Source organism: Protopterus annectens, chromosome 5.part0, assembly GCF_019279795.1.
Source record: "Protopterus annectens isolate FY-2018-M chromosome 5.part0, PAN1.0, whole genome shotgun sequence".
Classification (NCBI taxonomy): Eukaryota; Metazoa; Chordata; order Ceratodontiformes; family Protopteridae; genus Protopterus; species Protopterus annectens.
In genome coordinates, this window is record NC_056735.1 from 976,267,456 (window position 1) to 976,279,787 (window position 12,332).

Genomic DNA, 12,332 nt, shown 5'->3' on the forward strand with positions numbered 1-12,332 from the left:
CCGGGATACTGTCAGGTCCCATTGATGCTGTGTTTTTAGCTTTGCTGAGGGCGGTTCTCACCTGGACATCTGAGATGACAGGGAGGTTACATTCACCTGGGATAAGTATAAGGGGAGAAATTTGCACTGAACCTGTCTGCCAGAATGTTGGCAATATCTGTGGGTTCAGTGTATTTTTTGTCATTGTGAACTAACTCTGAACATATCTGAGGGTTTCCGCCCAGGTTTCAAACATAGCTGAAGAAGGCCTTGTGGTTATCTTTAGTGTCCATAGTGATTTTTCTCTCAAAGTTGGCCTTGGATGTTTTTATGAGAGAATGTAGCTTTCTACTAGTGCTGATCAGAGATGCCTTCTCTTTATGGGATTTTGCTCTGACATGCAGTAGCTTCCTTCTTTTGTTATACAATTTGTTTATGGCTGGGGTCCACCAGACAGGACGCCTGCCCTTGGTGGAGAGGGTCTTGGTTTTATTTGGGATTGCATGATCCATGCATTCTTGGAGATGTCCGTAGAAAGCATTTGTGAAGGATTCTGCATTGTGGGATGTGGTTTCCACTGTCCCAGTAGGCTTAAAGGATACCATCTCAGTTTTAAGAAGTGTAAAGTCGGCTTTTGAGAAGTTTTCCACTGTAGTCTTTTGTGCTGGGGGTGGAGGTGGGATATGTATATCCAGGGTGATTAGTTTGTGGTTAGATCTCACTAGTGAAGGGTATACTTCTGGTGTGGAGCACTTTGTCCCCATGTTTGTGATGATCAGGTCTAGTATATTATCTCCCCTTGTGGGAGAGGTGACTAGCTGTTCCATTGCATTTGAATTTATGAATTCCAGGAACCTTTGGGCTAGGGTGTTTGGGCTAGAATAATGCACCCAGTCTATGTTAGGGTAGTTGAAGTCTCCCAATATGATGGTGTTTGGTGAGACATTCATGTCCTCCAATGTCTTCAGGAGGGCTGAGTGGGGTTCCTGAGATTGGGAGGGTGGTCTGTAACATGCTACCAGTTGTATAGCAGTTTTGCCTATGGTTAGTTGCACCTGGATGGTCTCTGATGCTTCATGTGTTGCCACTAACCTGGAGGTGTGGGTGTCCTTGATGAATATGGACACTCCCCCTCCCCTTTTGGTTTGGCCCGAGTTTTGGGGCCGAAAAGCATGATACGAGGTATAGCCTGGTAGTGCTGGGGTGCTCTCAGGAGCCTTGAACCAGGTTTCAGTTACTGCACAGACATCGATGTCCTCCATACTGAGGAGTGCTTCGAGAGCCTGCATCTTGAGATTTAGACTTCTGGCGTTGAGCAGCATTACCCTTAATTTTTTTCCATTTTTTGTTTTCTAAGGAGGTGGGTTTGTCTTTTGAGCCTTGTCTAAAAAAAGCACTATGGGGGAGGCAAGAGCCTTAGCCAATATCCGGAAGCCCAGTGGTGACAAATGCAGGCCGTCCCTTGCGAAGCAGCGTGGCTTGGCCAGCATGTCATCCCAAGCAGACAAACATTGGATCCCCCTAGAATGACACCAGTATTTGAGCCAATTATTAAAGCTGGTTATCTTGTCTTTGTATTGTGGCATCATTCTTAGTGAGGCAAGATGCTGCTCAGGGTCAGGGTCATACCAGCCTGGGCTACATAATCAGAGAGCTCCTCTATGTCTCTTTTCATGTAGTCCAGGGAGGTACGTCTCAGGTCATTCACGCCGGCATGGACAATGACGGAGTCATATTTGTACTTGCTTTGGAGTGACCTGAGTGCATGTGTTATGTGGCAGATCCTAGCTCCCAATAAGCAGCTCACAATTACCCTCTCCTTGTTCAGCCTGGTAAGCGGAACGTCAGTGTGTCTGACTATAGAGTCATCTATTACTAGTGTATCAGGCATGGTGTTTGGCCTTAAGGGCTGTGATTGTTTGACACACTGATTTATTGAAGTATGTGATGCATGTGTTATGTTTTGAGGTGGTGGAGTTTTGGGTGTCTGCTTTGGGAGCCTCTGTTGTTTTGGTAAGTTTTTTGTTAGAGCTTCCGAGTATGTCTTTGTGTTTTTATGTGTTTGGTTTGCAGTTGTGGTAGGTCTATGTGGGACTGTGTTTGGTGTGTGTGTGTGGTTACCTTCTCCTCCTGTCTGGTCTTGCCAGTCCTGAGTTGAGAGAGTTCAGCCTCCAGTTTGGCTATATAGTTGCATCTCTCACATGTATTTGTGTTTGTTGGGAGGTTGAGAGGGTTGTCTGTGTACATGAGACAATTGTAGCATTGTCTCAAGATTCCCAGATTAACCAGCTGAACCGGAGAGGATGCCAGCAATCTACCACTCGACATGCTAGAATATTATAAGGGAGTGCTGTGCCTTTAAGGGAAGTGGGTACTCACAGGGAAGGTAGTTGGATGTAGTGCTTACTTTAGTTAGTGAGTGCTTACTTAGAAGAGAGGTTTTGAGAACAAGTGCTAGGCTTATAATAAAGCGATTAGACTAGATTATTATAAGAGTAGAGCTTTCTTAAGGGAAAATTTGAAGAGCACACTTGGCGGAGCCAGAAAAAGTTTAACCTTGTTTAACTGGTGCTGCGCTATGCGCACAACCGCGCAAAGCCGTGCAAATGCGGATTTTAAACAGGGAACTCCAAAAGAGTTAGAAATGGTCCAAAACAATCAATTACTACAAGCTCTTGTGCTGAGGTCACTCCTTCAGGGACAGATAGGCTGCTCAAGGCTCCCCACTCCCACTGGTGAGCAAAGAAACTTCCTTCTATCCAAGTAAGGCAATGGACACCACAGGAACTACACCACAGCCCAGAATACAGCAAAGCCTGTATACTGGTCTAAACTAGTCGAGGAGAGGCGGGAAAACAAAGATATGTTTTTTTTTTTTTTTTTTTGAGATAGAAAGCACATAGAAATGCAGGAAACAGTAATAAATCAGTTACACAGGCTAGCACACTTTAGTGGGCAGCCTCAACAGTTAAATTAACAAACAAACAACTTTTGACCAATTTTCGACTAAATGAAACTTTAAGTGCAGATAGTATATAATGCAACAAACAGTTAAAAAAACAGTTTAAGCTTGTTCAAGGTAAGCAAGAGAAGGTATTTCAGGTAAAAAACAGCAAAAAATACTTAAATCAGGAAAGTAGTCACTTTTCTCAGTTCTCTGCTGCTAGGACCACTCTGCAGGACCACGAGGAGCTGATGCTGAGTAGTATAGCCAGAAAAAAACTCTCAGAGGCGGATTTTAAACAGGGAACTTCAAAAGAGCTAGAAATGGTCCAAAACAACCAATTACTACAAGCTCTTGTGCTGAGGTCACTCCTTCAGGGACAGAAAGGCTGCTCAAGGCTCCCCACTCCCACTGGTGAGCAAAGAAACTTCCTTCTATCCATGTAAGGCAATGGACACCACAGGAACTACACCACAGCCCAGAATACAGCAAAGCCTGTATACTGGTCTAAACTAGTCGAGGAGAGGTGGGAAAACAAGGATATTTTTTTGTTTTTTTTTGTTTTTGAGATAGAAAGCACACAGAAATGCAGGAAACAGTAATAAATCAGTTACCCAGGCTAGCACACTTTAGTGGGCAGCCTCAACAGTTAAATTAACAAACAAACAAACAATTTTCGATCAAAGAGTAAGAAATCTGGACAAAGCCATGAAAAAAGTGGTACAAATAGGGACAATTTTTAAATATTGCTCTTACAAACTTAGAAAGTTGATAGAATATCAGGTTTTGCATTAGCATGAATTTTCTGAAGGGTATCAAGTCTAAAACTCAAATGTCTGTCATTATTTTCTAACCTCACAATTTAATGATTGCCACTAATTTGCCAGAAAGCTACAATTTTATGAAAAACGGACCAAAAATATAAGGCAAAAATCTGGACATTCTGCGAAAATCTGCACAGTTGAGAGGTACTTCTGAAGAATCTGCTAAGAAGAGAATTGTTCAACAGTATTAGTTAGGAGACATTGATTGTATGGCAGCACTCCTTTATCAACCTTTGTACCCACACCTGGGAAATTGGGTTGGAGCTGTGCATTTGATATTGTTACTTAGTGATAAACCAATAGCTTGTTTGTGTGCATTGTTTTTTCTCTATGATCACATTCTGTAAATGGAATGAGTGTTTGTATTAATAGAAATTGTTTAGTGTTCAACAACAGTTCCTCAGTATCTAAAACTAGGTCAATGACTGTGTCAAAAATTAAACATATCTTAGTCACAAGAAGAATTAAACATATCCCCACCTTTGTACACTATTTCTTGGAATATTCAGGACTTAATACTCCTATCAGAAGATTCCTTATGTTGGATAAGATGAGTGAACTGTATGAGAAGGTATCATTGCTACAAGAGGCAAAAGGCTAAGATGGGCATCACTACTTGGTTCTGAAAGTCTTGGAAGTGATGGGTTGTGCCATCATGTGTCACCTCTGCCTAAAGAGCAAGATGTATTCTTTGTTTAAGAATGACCTGTATGGGAATGAATTGCAAAAGTGTTCACTGGTCTCTGCTGCTAGCCCAAATATTGTGGAAATCTTATTTTCCCTGACCTTTATGTTCCCAGTCAAGAAGATCTTGAGTTATTTCTTGACTTTGAGGAAGCATTGGAACATTTAAGGTAGACATAATTGCCTGTTATAATTGGAAGTGACTTCAATGCAGTGGTCTCCTGTGAGTTGAACAAAGTATCATATGGAGAGAGTTTGTGTATCCCAAAATCAGTGTCAAGTTTTGGGCATTTTAAAGGACAACTGCACCAAAACACAATGTCTCCTATCCCTAGAGAATTAGCATGTTACCTTCACAGATTTAAAAAGCATGCTTAGCAATTTTTACCCCTTTGTCATTTCTGTCCTGTTCAAGATCCTCAGTGTATACATTGTTGGGGATGACTTAAATGTCAATATACTTTCTTTAGGAATTTGTCTCTCCAGTGTTTTCATAATTTTGCTTATCACATCTGAAAGTTTTTCTTTCTCTTTGTAATCACTAGCCACTCTCGATGACAAAAGGCACCTGAATCACTTTTTTATTGCTATTTGACACCCACTGACTGGTAAAGTTACTCAGAGTCAAACCTTACAGCTCTTTGACTATGGACTGCCATATAAAGCTGCACTTTCCCCAGAGTGATAAATCTCTTAAGCCCTTTGTAGTCCGAGTAAGAATAAACCTGATAACCACTTAACTTCACTAATCTGACCTTTGCAGAGCCAGGAACTATGACATCTGTCTGATAGGTGTATGGAGCACAGGACCTAGGTGAAACTCCCAGAATATCCCTTTACAAATCAGTATTATCATAATTATTTATTTGCCTTTGTGCAAGGTCTGTTCATAGATGGTGTAACACATATATAGGAAGCAAGTAATATAACACTCACTGCAAAAAAAAGTCAACACTTTTGCTGAGGATTCTCACACTTGACAGCAGTTTTCACTATTTCCATTCTAAGTGAATGAACTATGATCTGAAAGATCAGGCTAGGGCACTACAATCTCATCACCTGTGCTGTCTCAGTGCATTATGAGAAAGACATTGGTTCCCAAGAAAACAATATCACATCAACATCTCTGCCCCCATGAGGACATTCAGCGTTAGAAAAAAAGACATAAAATTAATAATAAGTATTTATTATGCTGCTGACAGGTTTGTCTTGTGACGAACTTCATAATATATATATATATATATATATATATATATATACATATATATATATATATATATATCTATACACACACACACACACACACACACACACACACACACACACACACACACACACACACACATATATATATATATTTCAGTTTCTGTCCATAGTGGTAGTGCAATGAATTCTGGTTTGTTTACTTTTTGCATGCCTTCAACTCAGAAGTGGAAGATTTATGCACCGTGCTACCTCTATAGATATAACTATTCACCTCAATTTCTTTTTCATTTGCTCTGAGCTGATATCCTCTGGAAAATATGTGGCTTCTGTCTCTAGTGCACTTAGAACTATAGTCTCGTATCATTGTATTTTAGTACATCATTTGCATGGAGCCATGTCCCTCTTCACTATGGTGGCTTGACCCACTGATACTTTATGGAACACATGATTAGTGCAGCTTTAGTGAATTGGATAATCTGATTTTAGAAAGAGAATTTTCATTCTAGAGTTTCTGTCATTTACCAATGGCAGGAATTTAAGTGCATCCTTCAGGAAATTATGGTAATTTATCCAACAGTCAAAAGTCTTCCCATTCAATGGCTATACCTTCATGGAAAACAATTTTGACAAAGGTAGAACACAATAAAAATGAGGATGATTCAGTGACCTTACCTTACTCACAGTGATCAGATCAGGCAATGTGGAGATTAAGATATCTTAGTAAGCTAGCTGTATCTAAGAGGTAAGAAATAATTAGAAACAATGTTTGGTCAAAACATCTCTGTTTATTCAGATTGTTGGTATCTTGACTCCAGGAGAGTTAGATAGAACAGGCCATCATGTTAGTCAAGGATATAGAAGGTCAGGTCCATGATGCGTCAAGAGGAATTAATCAGATATGTACAGATTTCTTAAATGGCCCTGTTTTGGTGGGATTCTGTGTACAGAAGAAATCAATATGTTCTTGCATCTGGTTCAGTATCTTCAATTGTCAGAAGAAGAACTTGCAGAATTAGATAGGTCTATTAGTCAGGGGAAAGTTTACTTAGGTATTGATGACATGCAATGATGTAAAACTCTTCCTGATAGGATATCCATTGATTTACGCAACATTTTAAGAAAGTCTTGGGTAGGCCCTCACTAACATTATTAAATGAAAGTTATTAAATGGCTTTTTACCTTGTCTATAAGAAATGCATTATGTTTTCTTTACTGAAGACATGCTATAAACATCTCTCCTCTGGAAACAACTATCTCATTTCCATGCTGCCTTCTGGGATCATATTATTTACCAAAACACTGGCTAACAGACTTATGAAGTGCCTCCCAATTTTGGTTGGACTGAACCAGCAAGGGTTTATTAGGGGATGCCCGGCTATCCATAATCTCCTATGCTTGTTCTTCAATATGCAGCAGCTTTGCAAGGTACTTCACAAGTGTCAAGAGGGCTTCTGTTTAGATTTTAACAAGGCTTTTGACTCCCTACATTGGGAAGATATTTGCTGGACTATGGAAAGCTTTGATATTAAGGGAAGATTTTTATAGTAAAAATAACTTTTTAACACCCGCCTTACTCAGGTGGTCATCTATAAAATAATTGTCCCCATTTCCTCTGACTAAGGAAGCAAGATGAGGGGAATTCACTTTTCCCACAGTTGCTCATCCTTTCAGTTAAAGTACTTAATCTATAACTGATTCAAAGATAGTATGAATATTGGGGAATCCAAGTCATAAGTAATTACAGATCCCTTAAATGCTGGTTTGCTGATGACTGCATACTATGGGTTGATGATTCTCATTCTGCTCTCCCAAAAGCTTTAGGCATGTTCACTAGGTTTCGACAAATTGTGAGCTTCACTCTCAGTAAGAACAAAACTGTGTTTGCTTCTCTTGGGGTTATGGACTAGAGCATGTGACATCCATTGTCTCTGAACTAGGTTTAAAATGGTGTGAGCATCATAAATATTTGCAGAGTGCCATGTGCTTGGCATATGTTGATACTAAAAAGACTGGCTTATCATGTCTAGTGACTTCCTTTATGCAGGACCTCACCCAATAGAAAGTTTACAAACTACATTTCTTGTCCATAAATTTCATTATGTTTCCAGACATGCTCCAGCAGTAGGATGCCATAAGGCAACCAAGATTTTGCAAAAGTTGTTGTTTGAATTTTTTGTAGAACTGCAGTCACTCTCCCCACTTATTGTGTTGTAGTTTTCTCCTCCTAATTTTATATGGGGGATTGGGCCTCACAGTTACTGATCACATTGCTTCCTCTGCCTCTAACTAGCAGTGCTTACAGGTTAGATCCTGACCTTATCTACTTTGAGACTTTACTGAGGTTATCTTAATCTTGAAGACCCCTCAAGGCATAAATGGTGTTGCTCATCAGCTGGTCTGGGACCTCAGTGAGCTTGATTCTTGGTTGATCTACACGTGCAGCCACAACATTGCATTTTGCAAGGACATGGCTTGGTTGGAAAGCATTTGGTGTAATAATAATGGCTATCTGTTTGATAACAAACTTATATTTTGACTTGATTGGATCAAAAGAGGGATTCATTTATTTGTATGACTTGGGCCAGCATCCTTCAGTTTCCTTTCTTCCTGCAGAAGCCATTAGGACCAATACTGTAAGCCACCCATGGCAATGATGACATTATGTTACAGTTATACAGCCTTATTAAGGCCAAGGAGGCAAAGGAATTAAGTAAAGTAGGATTTCTATTAATGTACCTAAGTAAACTGTTAGTCAATATGACTCTTATAGAAAATGCACTCATACAGACATTAATTATGCTTATTTCATGAAGTTTACATATCTGATATAAGAATTGGGTCCATTTCTGTCACAGCAATAAAACCATCTAAACATTTGGAGAAATTAAAAGAAGAGTTGTGCCATGCTAGTATAATGTATAACTGTGATGCTATACTGATTGCAGCGTTACGAGTAAGACTGGCATTCAGACTGTGCTTGCAGGGCATGTCTTCTCCATCAAAGTTAACAAATAATGAAATCTGTAATCAGCATATCCTGTAGTGCAATTACTGAACTGTTTCAATGGATATATGTACAAAATACTGTATATATTGGACAAAGTAATAACTGGTAAGGTAACATTATTATTAAGAATACATTTAGAAGAGTGCAGAGGTATGAACAAAGGCATAATCATACTTTGGTTATAAATGCTAAAGATAATATGAAAGCATTTTTTAGCTTTGTAGGAGCTTTATAGGAAAGGATAAGGTAACAATACAAATTCTAATAGGTGGGGAATAGGTTGCGTATGGATATTAAGGAAGTCCAAAATCTTTCTCGGAATCATTTGCAGCATTCTGTCTTCTTGTGCCTAACCTAGATATGGTTGTTTATGGTCCTTGTCCACAGATCCACTTTCACTGGGTTCATAAGACATTAAATAAAATTAAGAAACATACTGCACCAGGGTCAGACAACCTAGATTTTTTTTTCCTAAACAAAAAGTGAAGGCTCAGATTTGTTTTCCATTTGTAGATTTGTTTCAACAGTAAATACAAGTGGGCTTTGCAGACAAGTGGGTATTACTGACACTGCAAATAACACCTATTAGCCTTACTAACATCTTGCAGAAATACTAGGAGGGGACACTGGCAAGATGTAAGCAAACAGATGGAATGTTACCTTATTAAAAACTGATTCATCATTTGATGACAAGTTTTCTTGCACCTCTAATTTATGGAATAGGGCTTCTAGTGACAGCTTATGAGGTCCTAGCCTGTCTTGTAACATTGTAACATAGGACTTCTAGTGACATTTTATGAGGCCCTAGCGAGCCCTTCTTGTAACATAGATGTAAGCAAGCATATGGAATGGTACCATGTTAAAAGCTCATTTATCATTTAATGACAAGTTTTCTTGCACCTCTAGTTTATGGAATAAGACTTCTAGTGACATCTTATGAGGTCCTAGCCTGTCTTGTAACATTGTAACATAGGACTTCTAGTAACATCTTATGAGGTCCTAGCCCTTCTTGTAACATTGAAACATTGTTATACATTCTCTGCTTTCTGTTATAAGGTCCATGTATACACTGGATAATTTAAGGTATGCTGTGAGCTATTGTATAGCTATGTTTCCATATGATTGTATATCAGTAGATAGCTATTAATGGTTATGCCTTTCATACTTATATTAGAATTACTGCCTTCCCAGCACGTCAGCTGTGGTAAATGGAGGAGCTGTAAGACATTCTACATAGCTATATTACTTCATTATATTTTAGCAAACATTCATGACGACTTCACTAAAGAGACAGAATATTCCAGTTTTAATTCTCATGTAGTTTTCATACAAATTCTTGTTTTCTTTTAGTGGTAATGGCATCTTGTTCCACAGCAGTGGATGATATGCTACAATCCTCTCTCTTTACCTAATTACATTTGAGTGGATTCCCAGAATTAATATATGCTAGATAAGAGCTAATTGATTAAAATCAGAGACTCTGAAAACTGTACCACCTAACATTATGAAAACTAAACATGAGCTGTCCCTTAGTAATTGATGTAAAACTACAAATTGCAAAAGGAATTTTAGGTGATTTTCCTAATCCCAACCTTTACTTCAGTAATTGTTTTAATGAGGTATCTCTGAATTACCACTAACTGAAATGAATGTGTAGTCAGAAATTACCAGAAAGGCAGCAATATATCTGAGAATCAGTTTTACTGAAGCTTTATACATTCTTCACTGCAATCATGTTATTATTGAATTTAGCTCTCTTTCATTTCCTGTTGTTTAAAGTATGACCTTTAATTGTTTATGTACTGTCAAAATATGTCTTTTAATATGGGACAACCACACATGTGCTAATAATGAAACCTAAGTTTTTACTTATGCGTCATTTTTTAATTATGTTAAAATTTTCATTATGTTAGGTGTTCTGGAAGACTGTCTGCATCTCATGGTGCTATGACTACATATTTTGCGATCGTCATTGTAATTTTCTATCTACATATGGTGTCTCCTTTTTATATTGACCTTGGACTCTTCCTGTGATAGTTGTACATGTTTTTCCCACAAAGTTAATTATATTCCCTTTTTACCAGTCCAGTTTTTATGCTCACTTTCAGCAGAATGCTTTGTTTGCATACTGCTCAACTGAGGAGAACAAAAAAATACAGCTGAAAGCAGCAGATATGAGTGTTAGAAAAGAGAGGTAAAGAGCAATGGGGCTAGTTATCCAGTGTTCACTTACATTGATTAGCTTGAGGGGCTGAAAGCTTGTGGATTACTATAGCCAGTTCTGGAGGTGGGTGCTATTTCAGTTACTTAAGTGGGCTTCCCTGTACTAAGAAACAACTTTTCAGTGGTAAACTTTAACTGGCCAATGAAAAGAGAGCACTCATTCAAACCAGGCAATAAACAACTGTCTGAAAAAGATGGTATGCCATTGGCTGCATACTGTGGTGCTTAGGAAAGCACAGAAACATGTCTGAAAGTAGCTGATCTGATTGGTAGAGCTAGATGAAGACAAAAACGTTTAGAATAAGTAGGAACCATTTGCATACATCTGAGTTCTCTCTGCTCTAGTCATTTGTAATACAACTCTACCTTTTGCATTGCAATGTGAATCAGCACTGTTTTAAACATTACAGTATGACTTTCTTGGGACTAAGGCTTGTTAGGGAGAGATTAACACAATGAAGAAGGTAGAAGAGACAGTTAGGGAAACACTTGAGGAGAGGTGGGTCAGATGTGCTAGGTCTGGGCTAGCAATGTGGTGGAGGGACTTGAGAAGATGACTGAGTAAATGACCATTAGAAGAGTACTAATCCTAACAAATGAGGCTTGAAAGCTGAAATGTGTGATAAGAAAGCTCAGGTGGAGTACAGAGCATCTCGGCTGGTTGTGGGGAAGCTGCAGGGAGAAAACGTAAGGGTATGAAGGAACATAGTTAACCTGATTCAAGTGTAAGTTGGAGCAATGGATGTAAATTCAGAAATGTACCCCTGGTCTGGCACCTATGTCTGTAGAAGACACAGGCAGTTGGTAAATGCTTGACCACCTATGCCCAAGTCTACATATAACCCTAGGATATCAAAATCTGTCAGATACATATGAGAAGCATGGTTAGACTTAAAATGCCCTCCCCCGAGTGACTAGCTGAGTTATTACCTATGAACCTACAAATGTTGTAAAGGGAAGAAGCTAAATACAAGTGAAGCTAGAGAAGGTTAAGATAAAGTTAAATAACAGCAGAAAGGAAGAGACAGTAAAAGCGAAGGGTGCATGGTAATCCGATAGTGAGTTGTGTGGAGGGGCAGGTGTAGTGAATGAACAGAAAAGAGACTTAGGTATAGGTGATATTGATAGAATAGGCAGGGTGACTCCAAAGAAACAAATTGCAGCCAAGGACAGGACCTCAATGGAACAGTTCTCTTTATTGGATACAACCACAATAAATGTTAAGTGCTTCCGTCCCCCATAAAATTACATGGGACTTCTTCAGTACAAGAAACATCTGCATAGGCTAGGTTTAAACATCATTCAAACACATGCTCAGCCAATCATAGTTAAAAACAATAACACAATTAAAAAACATTAACCTTCAATGTGCCTGAGCTTTAATAAACAATTTCAAAAACAGCAGACTGCACCCAGGTCTAACACTTATGCTGAAATCACTGAAGGGGTGAGGAGATCTGAGCGT